Source organism: Panthera tigris, chromosome B3 (assembly GCF_018350195.1).
Source record: "Panthera tigris isolate Pti1 chromosome B3, P.tigris_Pti1_mat1.1, whole genome shotgun sequence".
NCBI lineage: Eukaryota > Metazoa > Chordata > Mammalia > Carnivora > Felidae > Panthera > Panthera tigris.
The window spans coordinates 98,984,182-99,000,809 of NC_056665.1; the positions used below are offsets into that span (position 1 = coordinate 98,984,182).

General features: G+C 38.7%; 1 protein-coding gene across 2 annotated transcripts in view; it reads left to right on the forward strand.

The window, feature by feature from the left end:
• Window positions 1-16,628, forward strand: part of GNG2 (G protein subunit gamma 2) — a 120,899-nt gene that overhangs the window by 2,817 nt on the left and 101,454 nt on the right. The window contains exon 2 of one of the 2 annotated variants that reach the window (XM_015544485.2): window positions 15,220-15,261. The exons of the other annotated variant lie outside the window; for it this stretch is intronic. The gene's annotated coding sequence lies outside the window, so the exon portion shown is untranslated. The remainder of the gene's footprint in view (window positions 1-15,219; window positions 15,262-16,628) is intronic. 2 annotated transcript variants of the gene reach the window in all.

The following is a 16,628-nucleotide window of genomic DNA, read 5'->3' on the forward strand; positions in this document are numbered from 1 at the left end:
CTTCGAGAGTCCGGCAGATCTGCCTTTGAATCCTATCCCTGGTTCTTACTACTTGACCTGGTACGTTAATGTATAAACCTTAGTTTCTTCGTTGTAAAGAGAAGTTAATAGTACGTAATCAAGGGTTTCTTTTTGTTTTTGTTTTTGTCTTTCATTTTGTTGTGTTTTGTTTTTGCTTTTGTGTGTGAATAGGGGAGTGCCTGCTATGTGGTAGGTACTCACGTGGCATTTTTTCTTCATGGGTGACATAAGGGAAAACTAGCATATTCTCGACCTTTGCCGCTAGCTACCTCCAAGTTCCAGGAGATATATATATATTTTTTTAATTGGAGTAAAATATATATAACATAAAATTTCCCCTTTTAACCATTTTTAAGTGTACCATTCTGTGGCATTAAGTATATTGACATTGTTGTGTAACCATTACCACTGTCCATCGGCAGGGCTTTTCCATTTTTCTCAAACTGAAACTCTGCTCCCATCAAACAATAAGTTCCCATTTCTTCCTCCCCACAGCCCCTGGCAACCGCCATTCTACTTTCTGTCTCTGACTTTGACTACTCTGGGTACCTCATGTAAGTGGTATGTCTTTTTGTGACTGGCTTAATTCACTCGCCATAATGTCTTCAGAGTTCATCCATGTTGTAGCAGGTGTCAGAATTTCTTTCTTTTTTTAAGCTGGATAAGATTCCTTTGTGTGTCTACCCCACACTTTGTTTATTCATTCATCTGTTGGACACTGGGGTTGCTTACATGTTTCACCTAGTGTGAATAATGCTGCTGTGCACATGAGTGTACAATTATCTGTTTGAGTCCCTGCCTTCACTTTTTTGGGGTACCCAGAAATGGATTTGCTGGATCAAATTGTAATTCTGTGTTTAATTGTTTTGAGGAATGGCCATACTGTTTTCCACAGCGATGGTACCATTTTACAGTCCTACAGCACTACGTAAGAGTTCCAAATTCTCCTCATCCTCACCGACACTTGTCATTTCTTGGGGGTTTTTGTTTGTCTGTTTTTGATAGTAGCCATACTAATGGATATGAATTGGTATTTCTTTATGTTTTCAATTTGCATTTCCTTAAGGATTAATGAAGTTGAGCATCTTTTCATGGACCTCTTGGCCATTTGTATATCTTCTTTAGAGAAACGATTACTCAAGTCTTTTGCTCATTTTTTAATTGGATTGTTTTCAAGGAGACATTTTTAAATGGTGGGATCACTTAACATAGTGCATCATAAAGATCATGATTGTAATATTTGTACTTAATCTCTTGCATATACCAGTATTATCTCTGCCCAAGTAAAATATCTCTCTCAGAAGTAACTTTTAAAATCAAAAGGAGGGGCGGTGCCTGGGTGGCCCAGTCAGTTAAGCCTCTGACTTCAGCTCAGGTCATGAATAAGTCTTGTGGGTTTGAGCCCTACGTTGGGCTCTGTGCTGACAGCTCAGAGCCTGGAGCCTGCTTCAGATTCTGTGTGTGTGTGTGTGTGTGTGTGTGTGTGTGTGTATGTGTGTGTCTCTCTCTCTTCCCCTCCCTTGTTAGTATTCTATCTCTTTCTCTCTCTAAAACACAAAATAAAAAACATTACATTTAAAAAAAAAAAATCAAAAGGAGAAAGTAAGAAAATCTGTATAGCTCCTGGTAATTGGTGATATCAAGGACCTGATAGTGAAATCCAAACCTGTATTGTAGACAGTCACACCAGTGAGCTGGCTGGTCAAATGTAGACCAGGCTACTACAGAGGAGGCCCTGGGGGACTGTTGTTCCCATGTTCTTCTAGTCTCTTCTCATTAGCTGGATGAGAAAAAAAATGTCCAATAGTTAGCAGGGTCAGAAATAAGGAAGAGAATCTAAAGTACTAAATTGTTCTTCAGCTCTTTATTTTATTTTTTTTTAATTTCTTTATTTATTTTGAGAGAGAGAGAGAGAGAGTGTGTGCCTGTTGCACGCATGCATGAGACAGCAGGAGAGGTGCAGAGAGAGAGGGAGAGAGAATCCTAAGTAGGCTCTGAGCTGCCAGTGCGGGGCCCGACCTGGAGCTGGAACCCAAGAGCTGTGAGATCGTGACCTGAACCGAAACTAAGAGTCCAACACTTAACCAGCTGAGCCACCCAGGTGCCCCTCTCCAGCTCTGCATAATGGAGAGGATTAACCTGTGAAGAAGGGGCTTTGGTAGTTAAACGACAATAGATGTCTGAAAAAGGTTTCTACTAATGAAATGTGATGCTGATCTAAATTTCACTTTTGAAAATAGGGAATCCTTCTGTGTTTCATTTCCCACTGCAGATTTCACCCCTGATTCTGAAACTGGTGAGGCAGGGAGTGGACAAGGCTTGAGAGGAGCTGGGTGGGAAGATGAAGGGGGATTCTATTAAGAGCAACAATATCTGAGATTTATGGTGTGGGAACAGAGGTTGACCTTGAATGGTTTGAAGAACTCCTGAATGATCATATGTGTATTTCTTATAATGCACTCTTTGTGTTGGTTGGTTGAATAATGATCCTCAGTTTGTTTAATTTGCAAATCTATTTATTCTGCATTTACTTGGAGGATCCATCACTGGCTTTACTAGATCCAGGTGGAGAGGGGAATTACAGAGCTGTATTAAGACTTAGTTCCTGACCTTTGACATCGTAGAACTTGTACAACTGAAAATGACCTGGGGATGAGCCTAACCTGTATCAAACCATCCATGATGGATAATAGAAAAGGCCTAGAATTTAAGTTACCTTTCTAGATTTGCCCAGATGATTAATACCTTGCCTCCCAATTCAATCTCCTTTTCACCTCCCTCCGTCTTAGGGCAAACGGACAGAGAAAGTCTCTATAGTTTGTCACTTTTAAAATTGTTTGTATGACCAAATTTGTTTAAAAAGAAGACCATAAGTGTTTAAATTTAACACCCTGTGTAACGTGTAAGTATGCAGTTTCTGTGTTCAGATTTGTTCAAATGTAAAGATGCCATGTTGGAATTGCAATTCAGATTTTCAGGTAAGAGCATTAGAGATATATATGTTCCCCCAGACTCTTATGTTACAGAAAACGAGTTATATTTAATGGGAATCGATGTTCAAACAATCTCTAAGGGACTTCATTAAGCATTAAAAAAGAGGGAGTTCAATCTTAAACTCGAGTGATAACATGTTTCTTAGAAATGGTACCACTTTATACCAAGGTTTGAGATAAGACAAGATCAACTCTTTTATCTCTTGGCAAATATGTGTAAACAGTCAAGCTCTTTAAAGGAGAGGCTTGGGAAAACTAGGCCCTTGACCCCTTCCTCCCTGTTGCTTTGGACTTTCCTTGCCCTCCTGTCAGCCTGGTTGTCAGGGTCAGACCTTTCCACAATCCTCTCCTCCAGTACCTGGCACTCAGAGCTAGTGAAGAGGGTCTAGAAGCTGGGTTCTACTCCACATTCACTGCAAAATCAGTAGGGCCATTGCTGTTCTCTGAAAACCCTTTGCTTCTTTTTTTTTTTTAATTTCCTATTTTACTATTCCCTGTGCATTTTCAATAAAACCCTTAAACCTAAGTCCCACTACTTTTATTTATTTCAGGTGACCTCACCTTCTATTTATCTGAAAAGGTATATATTACAGGCTTCCTCAGCCTCATTACTTACCATCTCAAAATACCTCTGTGTCTCCACTCATTCTCTTCCCCTGTCTTCTTAGGTCAAATTAACACAGCCTTTCATTCAAGCTGAGAGTAAACTCTCTACTTGGACTCTCCATTCCATTTCTTTTTACTTTGTAGGGGACTATGTTCTGACAATAAGTCTATCTCTTTCACACGTATTTGGTTTCTTATCTTTATTGGCCCTCTTCTCTTTGCCTGCAAATGTGATTAGTTCATGCACATAAATTAATTTAAAATTAGATCTGCTGCCAATAGAGCTTCCCCTTGACTTTTATAACCTCAACGAACCTGTTCTCTTCTACCTGGTGGGGAAGAAAAATAGTTTTCCCACTATCCTAAGTTCTCATCTGGGAACCCTGGAACAAAAGGCCGATTAGTGAGAGAAAAGCAAACATACTTATTAACATGTATACCTCATGTATACATGCAGGATACCCAGGAAAAATGAGTAACTCTCAGAGGTGGCTTAGAATTCCGGCTGAAATACCATCTTCAGCTAAAGGCAGAGAAGAAGGGTTGGAGGAAGCCAGTTATGGGAGAGGTGACCAGGAAAAGTGTGGTAAATAAGAGTAAGATTAAGATAAAGCAGATTTAAGTGGATACCTGTCCACTGACTAGAGTCTCTAGGGATTTAGTCATCCTTCCCTTTCAGGTAGGAGAGGGAGGAGGCACCCTTATAAATGGAGATTTTCTTTGTAAGTGTAAATTTCCCTTACATAAGTGGTAACATCTAGTCTGTTTTCAGAATTTCTCCTGTGTCTGCTGTTTCCCAAAGTATCCTGTTCAAAATAATCTGTATGTCAAAGAGGTATATTTTGGGGTGGCACATTCTTCCACCCTTCATAGCTCTCTCAAGGCTCCCAACTTCCCCACTAACCCCCAAGTTATGATACCTAAATATGTTTGTTCTCAAGATTTGGTTTTTCTGCCTCTTAATTTCTCCCTCTCCCTTTATCAAATCCTTTTCTATGACTTTAGTCATTGTCACCGTACAGGTAAGTTCAAATGTGATCCTTCATCGTCATCACTCATCCGCTGCCAAACTTGTGCATCAAGCACCCTGCAAACATTCGACCCACTGAAAATGAAACTCACATGTCCAAACTAGTGCTACTATTGCCTTTCCCCACCCAAAACTAGCTCCTACCGGATTCCCTGACTATTAATGACACCCCATTCTCTCAGTCCCTCAGTTATAAAAACTCAATTTCAGTTTTCCTCAACAAACAGCCCAAGTTGTAGCTGGTCCCATAGCTTTTTGCACTGTGATTGGGAACATATCTTGACACTCTCTACTCTTTTCCACATTGATAGCTGGTGTCTTAGTCCAGGCCCTCCTAACTTCCAGCTGGACTGGTTTGTGTGTGTTCTTTCCTCTCCCTAGAATAACCTTCCTACTTCCCCTTCCACACTTCACCCCACAGTGTTACTTCTCTGAATAGCCAAATTCCATCTGTTCTGTAAGACTCAGTTCCAATGCTACCTCTTCCATGAAGCCTTCCTTGGTTTCTTTCCCCCCCTCCCCAGTAAGAAACAATTTTTACCTCCCCTGAAATCTTTTGTTCTTTCATCATAGCAGTTAGCACATTCTAGTGTGTATAATGGCAATCTGCCTTTTTTCCCCTTCAGCCAGCTCTTTGAGGACAGTGGCCACGCCCAGTTTCATCTTTGTCTTCCTTATATATACCACACACATACAGTTATGGGGGTTTTTGTTTATTTGTTTTTAATTTCAGCTTTACTGAAGTATAATTAACAAATAAAATAAGCCATTTAAAGTGTACAGTGGGCTCATTTGATACATGTATACATTGTGAAAGGATCCCCTCCATCGAGATAATTAACACATCCCTTACTTCACATATTATTGTGTGTGTGTGTGTGTGTGTGTGTATGTGTGCGCATGTGAGAGAATATTTAAGCTCACAAATGCAGTTTGTTTATAATTCATTTATTTACTGAACTCTCCTTCATCACTTATTTTTTGATGCAGACTGGGCTAGATACTTTAGGAGCTCTCTAGGAGCTCATAAACTACAGGGGAAACAGACAAATGCTGATGTAATTATAACCCAGTTGGTCATTCGGTCCACAAGCCTTAACTGAATGTCTACAATGTGCCACGTGTTCTTGGAGGGGCCAGGGAGACTTGGATGAACGAAACAGGCCAGTTCTTTGTTTTCTTGGAACTCACAGTCTAGTGTTGGGAGAGATCCAGTAAACACATAAACAAGTGGCTTTTAGATCTGGCTGCATGTTCAGTATCACTGAGTGGTACTTTGAAAAAAATACCCAGGTCCTGGCCTCAGCCCAGGCTAATTAGATCACAGCCAGCCAAGTTTGGACCCCATTGACAAGAAATAAATTATAATACAAGAAAATATCAGGTAGTGAGAAGTGCTGAGATGGATGAAAATAGAAACAAGTTGAATGATGGAGATTATACATACGATGGTGGTGGTAATGGAAATGTACTTTTGTTGGGTAGTCCCTGAAGACCTCTCTGAGGAGGTGACATTTAAATTGAGCCTTGGTGAGGAGAACACCATGTGAGGATGTGGGGGGTGGGGGCGGGTGAGAGTTCCCAGTCAGGTCTTAAGGATGAGATGAAATTCAGAGCCAGTATGTCCTTTTCACATACATGTATAATAATCTCGGGGTCCCTAGGTGGCTCAGTTGGTCAACCATCTGACTGTTGATGTCAGCTCAGGTCATGATCTCATGTTTTGTGAGACTGAACCCTGTGTCAGACTCTGTGCTGACACTGTGGAGCCTGCTTGGGATTTTCTCTCTCCCTCTCTCTGTCCCTTCCCCACTCACGTGCATGCACTCTCTCTCAAAATAAATAAATAAACTTAAAAAAATAATCTATGAAATATGTCTTTCCTCTACAGAAAGCCACTTTTCCGTTAAACTAGGCAGTCTCCAAATGTAGCACACTTGGCTGCTCCATTGAGTACCTGGTCTGGGTTAAAATTTATTCGGATCAAATTGATTTACACAGTCAGCAAGACTACTTTGTTTCGTTATATTTTTCTACACTGCAATCAGCACTACAGGGCTTGTTGTCTGGACTAAATGCCAATGTTATTGTTTAAAATAAACCTTAGGTACTTGGTATTATCTTTTAGATGAACAAAGTAGAGAAAGCAGTGATTTTTGCCCTTAATTCTATTGGGAGGAGCCAAGGAAAACCTCACAGAGGAGCCATTCGGACCACATAGAGTCAAGCGCTCACTCATGGTTGAATGAGTGAAAATCAACACATTTCAGCAATCAAGTTGAGAACTAGCATTTGCTGGGCATGCTGTTTGTGCCCCGTACTTTGCATACATTACTGTTTGCCATTAGTTTTAAAAAATAACCCTATGAGAAGTGAACAGAATTTTTCTATCAGGGTACTTTTGGTTGCTGGTAAAGGAACACCCTACCAAAATGGCCTAACCAAAAGGAAATTTGCCTCAAGACCTCCTAAAAGAAGGGTAACTCCAGAACACTGTTTTTAGCAACCTGCATTCTTTCCTTCCTCCTGTTCTGACATCCTCCACAGTTGGTTTCTCTCTTAGACTGTTCCCCTGCTGGTGCTGACATGGCTACTACAATTTCAGAATAACAGGAAGATTTCAATATCTAGAGGCACAGTGAGGTGACCGATTCCTTTTCATGTACCTCTTATTAGTGTTACAGAACAGCTGTCTCCAGCTGAATCCCCCTCAGAGCTCACACGCTTTATCTACGGAGGTGAGGCAGACAGAACCCCTGTGATTGGCTGATGTGAGAGTTTCCTCCTGGGGCCACAGAACAGCGTCTCTGAAGCACATGGTCACCAGACCCCGGAGAAAAGGTCTGGTTGTGTTAGCAAAGGACAAGGAGTTGATGATTAACAAGTAGGCAGTCAATGGAGTCTAACACTATTATTATTCCCATTTTATAAGTGAAGCTATCAAGGCTCAAAAAAGGTAATTGATATTTCAAGAGCCCACAGCTTGGAGTTGACCAGTGTTTCCATGCATTTCCTTTTGAAAAACACACATACACACATAGACAAAAAGCTTGTTTTTGTTAAATGGTGGTGATATAGGTAGATGGGAGAAAGAATCCTGAAAGAAAATACCAAATGGCTAATACAAGACTTAGTAAATAACCTTCTAACCAAATTATTCCAGAGGAAAATACATCAGGTCCTGTAAAGCCATAAGAATGTCATTTAACTTATAATATAAAAACAGGGAGGGGGACAAAACATAAGAGTCTCCTAAATGTGGAGAACAAACAGAGGGTTCCTGGAGGGGTTGTGGGAGGGGAGATGGGCTAAATGGGTCAGGGGTATTCAGAAATCTACCCCTGAAATCATTGTTGCACTATATGCTAACTAACTTGGATGTAAATTAAAAAAAATAAATTAAATGAAAAGTTCAAAAAAAAGAATGTCGTTTAATTTAGACAACCACTCTTGCATTATCTGCATTGTAAAAAATTGTGTAAATATATATATGTAACATATATATAAATTATATGTTATATATATGTTACATATGTATAAATATATGTTACACACACACACATATATATACACACATATATATAAAATGAGATTTCCTGCCTGGTCAGTTAAGTCAATTTGATGTAAATAAAATCCACCCTGGGCCAAGACAGGCCCCAGAGAGGCCAAGGGTTCTCTATGTGTGGCGCCTGTCAGACTTCAATGAAAACCTTGTTTTCTCTAGAGAGGTGTGTATTTTGTTGATTACAGCACCTGTAAGAGAAGAATGACTAATCTCTGGAATTTCAGATTATGAGTTGTTTCGAAAATTGGTTTTCACTTTCCAACTCTGGAGGCAACATGCAGTTCTATTATCGTTGCCTTTTCTTCGTGGTTCCTACTTTCCACTTTGGCATTGTATTTCAGAGGCCACGTGTGTGAGGCAGCCATAGTGAAAAAAGGGAGATTTCAGCGGAATTGCTGTCATTACAGTGTTTTGACTGCTTGCCTTGAGGTGTGGTTTCTTTGCGTTCTCATCATAGCAGACTAAGTATTAATAGTAGGAGTACCTTTTCTATAATAAATGATTGAGTGCTTCCTACTCATAGTTGCATTTTTAAACAGGAAAGTAAAGTTAATTTCTAGGCTTTGCCAACAGAGCTCTATTTAAGAAGGGTATTTATCTGATCTGTATAGAACCATATTAGAAAAATTGTGAAAAAACTTAAACAGGAAAAAAAACCCATCCTTTTTGAGTCTTTAGAGAACTGAGCTGATCCTTTGCTATTAAAAAAAAAATCTCATAAATGATGACTGTGTTTAGGGAACATCATGGTGTATAGGCATTCAAATAATTTCACTAAGAAAAAAAAAACCCTTGATATTGAACAGCCCCTAGATTTTCTTTTAATGAAAATAATACAAAAGTTAAGTAAGAAAAAGTGAAAGCTTCTAGGTAAAAGACAAATGATGTGTTTTTTATTATAAGTCTTAAAATAATCCTAAAATACTGTAGTGTAAAAAATAATTTTCTGTGGTGTCTGGGTGGCTCAGACAGTTGAGTGTCTGACTTCATCTTAGGTCATGATCTCGTGGTTTGTGAGTTCAAGCCCTGCATCGGGCTTGCTGCTCTCAGCACGCAGAGCCTGCTTTGAATCCTCAAGTCTCCCTCTCTCTCTGCTCTTCCCCCACTCACGCTCCCTCTAAAGAAAATAATAAATAAATGTTAAAAAAATAATTTTCTAAAGCTTAATACACAAGTGAGCATAGTTAATTAAAGGACACCAGTTTGGAATCGGAATCTCTAGAGCAAGTTACTTTCTATGCCCCAGTTTCCTCATCTATAAAATGGGAAATAATAATGACAATACCTACTTCACAAAATTGTCAGGAGAAAATTATATAATGTATTAAAATGTTCATTTAGCAGAATGCATCACATAGTAACTATTTAGAAGTATAACTATTAATTACTGTAATTACTACTGTTACTACAAAGCTGGAATTAGAGTGTCTTTTATTCTGTCCATGGGATTCTTACCAAATTCTAGCAGAAATCACTGCTATGGACCAATAGCAGTCACAGACACAAAGAACTTGGAGTAAGGAATCACTTGAGGAAGCCTATTTCCCTGGGATAGCCAGATGTCGATGTTTTGACTTAAGCGCCAATCTCAGGCTTGCACTATTTGTCCAGTAATCCATGCACTTAGTCATACATATTTCCAGTTTTCCTTCCCAGCTCACGAAAGGCTTACACTTCTCTGTCCATTTAGTTAGATGTAGCCACATATCTTGTATTAGCCAGTGAAATGTGAGCATAAGTGCTATTTATCACTTCCAGGAAGAAGCTTCTAAGAATCAGGGTGTGAGTGCATTCCTTGGCAATTGGCGGTGGTAGGAACACAGAAATGGGGGCTGCATTCTTAAGCCTGGGTCTTAGAGTAAAGACAACCCAGGAATGGTCTCTCCACTGACCCGCAATGGACATGTAGTAAGAGTGGGAAATAAGCTTTGCTGTCTTACACCACTAAGATTTGGGAAATGTTCATCACCACAGTATAACCTAGCCAATTTATCCCTTCAAACTCTAGAGGAAGAGTATATTATTGGTAACAGTGCATAAAATGTGTAGCTATTTGGAGACAGTGATTTTTAGTGACTATTTTGTGTGTGTGTGTGTGCGCGCGTGTGTGTGTTTTATATGTTGTATTATATGAAAGCATCAGGAGATAGAGTTTTAAGTTAAATAGATTTATAAGTTTCCATTTAAATTTTCTTTTAAAATAAGGTTTGTTTCCAATTCATACTGAGGAAAGCCAACATACCAAAATTACCAACTGTGCTTTTTTTTGGAGAGAGTCAACCATGATGCCAAAGTCAGGACTCTGAATTCTAAGCCCAATACTATCATTGGAAAATTGTCCTTCTCACTGAGAGCTTACCCCGAATGGTGCCTTGTGAGGCAAAGAATCTTTCTCATAGACTAAGCCACACCCATGGTCTTTGTCTCCAATAAAAAAAATGGTCTTCCCTAAGCCCTATTGCGATGTTCTGGTTGTAAACAATGATACCTATTACATAGCGTGTCTTAAATAATATGTATTGAATAAATGAACAGAACAGTCCAATTTTTCCAAATATCTGGACTCTTTCATGTATGCATTTAAAAAGTCAATGTCTTTATTTTGGACGTCAGTTTAAAAACATCTTGGTATTAAGACTTAACATTTATTCTTTTGTAACACTTTACATGGGACCGATCATGTACCCACAGATTTAGGCTATTTTATTTGCTATTTTTTTTAGTGCTGATTTTATTTCACTTGATTATTTCATTTGGGTTTCTAAAACTACATTATGAAATACCTTAATTATTTAAATTAGGAACAGATTAATTATCTCCAGTGTACAAACTCAAATTAATTTCATTATTAACCCAAGTTTTAAATTGATTAATGTTGGAGCGTTTAAGGAACCAAGCGGCGTTTTTTTTTTTTTTTTTTTTTTTTCCTTAAGGAGAAAGGCATATTTGATTTGATGAATCTCTCTCCATCACACCAGTTATGCTAATAGGAGCGAGAAATTTGCAAGAAAACTTTGAATAGCTTTTGTAAACCACCCAGAAACCTGTGTGTCTGGGGCTTCTGGGAGAACAATCTGTGAGTCATTTTAAAAAACAAACACATCTATAATCACAGTGCATGTTGTTACCATGGTAATTAGGCCTGTCGAGTTGGCTTGCTTATGTTCCTGTCAAGGGAAGAGGGGGAGAGAAACTGAGAATTCAGAGCTTGGACTATCAGCTTCTATTTGCCTATTGCAAGAGAGAGTTTAGGGGGATCTTGAAAACATACTGGCGTAGTTATCCTTAGAGGGGAGTGAAGAAACTCTGGCATACCTCCTTGGTTATTGAATATAAGTTAGCCGTATTAGTGTCGGGGGGTTGTGATTCACAGGGGAGAAAAGGACCATTTGACATTCTCTTGGGGGTAGAAGGGGGGAAAAATAGATCCTTTATCTGATACATAATTACATATAAGTCTTTGAGGTCTGCCTGGGGAAATGTCTTGCACGCCAGTGCACAAGGCTTTAATGATCTTCCAAAAGACATCACATACCACGGGCATAATGTTATTGCAGATTTAAAGGATCCTTAATGCATTATTCTAATATGGGTAGAGACTGGTTTTAGTGAGGCCATTGTTTCAGAGCTGATCCCCAAGTGGATGAGGTATCTTTATTATATGGAGTAGATTTGACTCCTTTATCTTTGTCAGTCATCTTATAATACGGGCCCATGGGTCACAGAGATTAGAGAGGTTATGTGAGCTCCACTCCAAAGGAAAGTAAAATCAAAACATAACACTTGTTTGATGGACAGTCAACACAGTTGTTGGACCAGTGGAATTACGTACGGTAGGGGTGAGTCATTATGATTCTATATGGGGAGAAAACAACAACCTTATTAAATTAAAGGTATGAGTGAGTGCATATAAAGCTGTTTTTAAGAATGTTTCTAAGTTTACTTTAAGAAGTCTAGATATCTTCTCAAGTGGATAATTATAATATGTTGACTAGAGTTGTATTTTTTTAGAATATTCCTCAAGCAGATTTTAAAGCAGATTTTATTTAGAGCTAAACAACTTTTCCTTGTTAAAACTGTTTTTCAAAAGGCTTGAAATAAAGTGCCCTGGTGCATGATGAAAGGGTCATAGCAACTCAGGGAGTTTGTGTGTAGTTTATGCCCTTGAAAGGATATATTAACTACTTCTTGAAACTGTGGATTTCATTTTTTCCTCTCCTATATGGAGAGAAGTCACACGTTGCTTGAACTCCATTCTGTGCTATCTTAATTTTCTTAACATTATGAAACGATGCTTAACAAACTTTTTTTTTCAGATAATCAAAGTAATTCACGGTGATTATTGAAAATTTGGAAAATACTTAAATTGCCAAAATACTTGAGTTGTTAGTTGAACTGCAAGTAACAGAGACTTGACTTCACCGTGGGTGACAGAAGTTATTTCTCTTTCACATAATAATTCAGAGGTATGGGTAGTCCAGGGCTGGAAAGGTAGCTCTGCTCCTCAAGAACATCCAGGGACCCATGCTTTTTCTATCATGTTAGTCCATCACTCAAGCATGTTTCTCTTGGTTTATGATCTAAAGTAGTAGCTTGCCCTAAGGATCTCACTTATCACCAGCAGGAAGGGACGTAGTTGGAAAGGGGAGGGCATGGCCCACAAGTTGACATTTATCACTGTTGCAGTCTTCGCATTGAACTTTGTCTCATAGCCACACACCTCGCAGCAATGGAGGCTGGGAAAAGTAGTTATCCTTGACATCTATGTTCCTAGCTGAAAATTCTATTATAAGCATAAAAGAGAAGAGCAGATACTGGACATATCTAGCAATTTCTGCTACTTTCATTATCCTATAGATGATAGGATAGAAGAGGTAATATGCTGTTTACATTTTGATGTATCTTCTTCCAGTCATTTTGTAGAATAACCTATATCAGAGAGATTATAATATTTACCAGAAAATAATATTTGTGAAATAATGTACTAGAAGAATATACATGTGAAAATATAAAAAAGAATTAGAGGGGCGCCTGGGTGGCTCAGTCGGTTAAGCGTCCGACTTCAGCTCAGGTCATGATATCGCAGTCCGCGAGTTCGAGCCCCGCGTCGGGCTCTGGGCTGATGGCTCAGAGCCTGGAGCCTGCTTCCAATTCTGTGTCTCCCTCTCTCTCTGCCCCTCCCCCGTTCATGCTGTGTCTCTCTCTGTCTCAAAAATAAATAAATGTTAAAAAAAATTAAAAAAAAAAATAAAAAAGAATTAGAAAAAGTATATTTGAAACATATGTTACAAAATTGAGGTCATACTATATGTAGTTTTGTATTTTTTCACATTACTTTATATCATGTATATTTTTCCTTATTTAAAATTTTTTTATCTGTTTTTTAAAAAGTTTTATTTACTTACTTTGAGAGAGCATGAGCATGGAAAGGGCAGAGAGAGATAGAGAGAATCCCAAGTAGGCTCTGTACTGTGGGGCTTGAACTCCCAAACCATGAGATTATGACCTGAACTGAAATCAAGAGGTGGATGCTTAACGGACTGAGCCACCCAAGGCTCCCCAATTTTTTGTATGTATTGTTTCAAAGTTCCATCATGCAGAGTTTTTATTTTACTCAGTAGGCTGAATTACTGGTATTTCGTTTGTTTCTAACACCTTGGTAAAAATTGTCTGCATTTTGTATTTTTTTTTAATAAAGTCAAGGAGTGATATCACTAAGACAATGATTGAGAACATATTTGAGGGCCTTGATAAATAGTGCCAAACTGTTTTCCCAAGAGGCTGCTAGCACCAGTAATGCATGAGAGTGCTCAGCTCCGAGCATCCTTGGATAGGCTTATTTTACAAGCCCCACTAATCATCGTTATCCATAGGTTTCATTCTCTGAAAATAGGTTGTTTTTGGCCCTTGGCTTTTTTTATTTCTTTGCTGTCATTAATCATGAGATAATGCTTTCCTAACAACTTTGGCTCATTGTAAAATGTATGATCCACTTGAGAAACTTAACAGAAACCCATGGGGGAGGGGAAGGAATAAAAAGAAAAAAAAGAGGTTAGAGTGGGAGAGAGAGCCAAAGCATAAGAGACTCTTAAAAACTGAGAACAAATTGAGGGTTGATGGGGGGTGGGAGGGAGGGGAGGGTAGGTGATGGGCATCGAAGAGGACATCTTTTGGGATAGGCACTGGGTGTTGTATGGAAACCAATTTGACAATAAATTTCATATGTTAATATAAAATAAATAAATAAATAAATAAATAAATAAATAAATAAATAAATAAATAAAATAAAATAAAATGTATGATCCCTTCTAACCATCTGGGAGCTGGTTGGGTTGTGACTGTAGCACACGTGCCAATCTTAAGCACTGTGAGATCTTTACAGACACTGATGTTCATGGGTCCTAGGACCCAATGTGATTTTTGTTCAACATCCTCAGAAGTTATGGTGGCCAGGGATATGCGTGTCTCTACTTCTAAACAGCCCACAGAAACTGTAGATACTAAAGATGCTTTTATAATTGCTAAATTGTCTAAATCTACCCTCTTAAAGGGCTAGATACACACAAATGGAACTTCAGCTCTGTCCAGGACACCTAAAGCAAGAACCTTTCCTGCCTCTGCCGCTTTGGTCCGTTGGGAACAGATTGGGTGAGGTCAAGAGAAAGACTTGTTCTTAGTCATCTCTGTCACCAAGAACTCTGCTTTCCTTAAGTTCCCAAGCTGACTTTGTATTTTCATGGTTTCTTGCGGGCCAGGGAAGTTCACAAAGAAAGAGACTCTTATTTCACATCTGCTTCTTAAAAGAAAAAGAGTTAACAAAATATTTGTTTCTTGGTTCAGAAATGTAAACCTGTGAGACCCTCTGCCCTTAGAGCTATCCAGCCATTACCACCAAATCCTATTTACAGAAACACCCATTTGCCTGTTCAGCTCTTACATATCATGTTATTTTTCCTTTTTATAAAAAAAAAAAAAATACATTTTCCTCTCTGCTTTCTCAACAGCCCAGATCTGCCAGTGAGCCTCAGGCTTTGGGAACTCAAGAGGTAAGAATTATAAAATACTTTCTCCTAGGATTTTCTTGAATCTAACCAGAACTTTAAGCCGAAAAGAGTATCTTAACTGATCCTGTAGATGATTGCATTTGACGTGTGATGTTTATCAAAAAGAAATATCCATAGAGGCTTTAGTAAAATTAACATGATTTCAGGATTTAAGGCAAGCCTGGTTATCCTTGATGATAGTTAAAATCAGATTTCTCACCCAGATTTTCTTATTCTCTTCTAAAAACCTGAGTTGGAGAGCCTTGGGGTCATAGCCTTAAAATGTATTCCTGTGGCACTATACATGATTAATCGGTTGCAGCTATTGAAGACATACCCTGTGCAAGACAGACGTCACAATAGATTAGATCAGAGAAGGGTAAGCCCTGTTCTTAACAGACTGGTTGTAGACGTTGTAAGGGTTTTTTTCCAGCAGCAACAAACAATAATAACGAAAGGTCAATCTAATGCTGTAGGGGTTTCTTCTTAAAGAAGCTAACTTGGCTTTTGAAAGTAGCTAAAGCCATTTGATTCTGGTTGTAGACTTGAAAGGTCACCATACTGCTGAGACAGGTGATAATGTGTTTGTCGGCCCCAACCAGTAGTCAGCAACTTGGATTTTTTCCCCTATTTTAAGTTTATTTATTTATTTTGAGAGAGAGAGAGAGAAAGAGAGAGAGCAGAGTAGGGGCAGAGAGAGAGGGTGAGAGAATCCCAAGCAGGCTTTGCACTGTCAGCACAGAGCCTGATGCAGGGCTCAAACCCACAAACCGAGAGATGATGACCTTAGCTGAAACCAAGAGTCTGACACTTAACCAACTGAGCCACCCAAGTGCCCCTTTCCCCTATTTTAAAATTTAACCTCATTAGGAAAAATTTCAGGCATATTCCAGTATAGAATAATATAATGAACTTCCATATCCCCACCACTCAGTTTCCATAACTATCAATTCGTGGCCGATATTGTTTCCTTTATGCTATCACCTATTCTCTTCGTTGCCCATTGGATTTTATGTCAGTGGCTTGAATTTGGTTGTTGGATTTTTAATTACTTATTTACATAACTATTTAGTGGTTACAGAAAAGTGCTAATAAAAAATACTGACAGTTTCCTGGAGCTGGTCTTTCATCCATTTATTTATTCAGCAAATATTTAGTATTTTCTACTATTAGAAACTTAGGATAAGAATCTCTAATCAAGAGCTTATTAGAAGAAAGGTCTGTGTAGGTATGCTTTTAAGACCATATATAGCTTTTGCTACCTCATAGTGAAGTTCTTTTGGATTTAAGTACTTAATATCTTGCAAGAGAGTACTGAGCCATCCCTACATTGTACCAAATACAGTAGCCCCCCCCTTATTTGTGGGGGA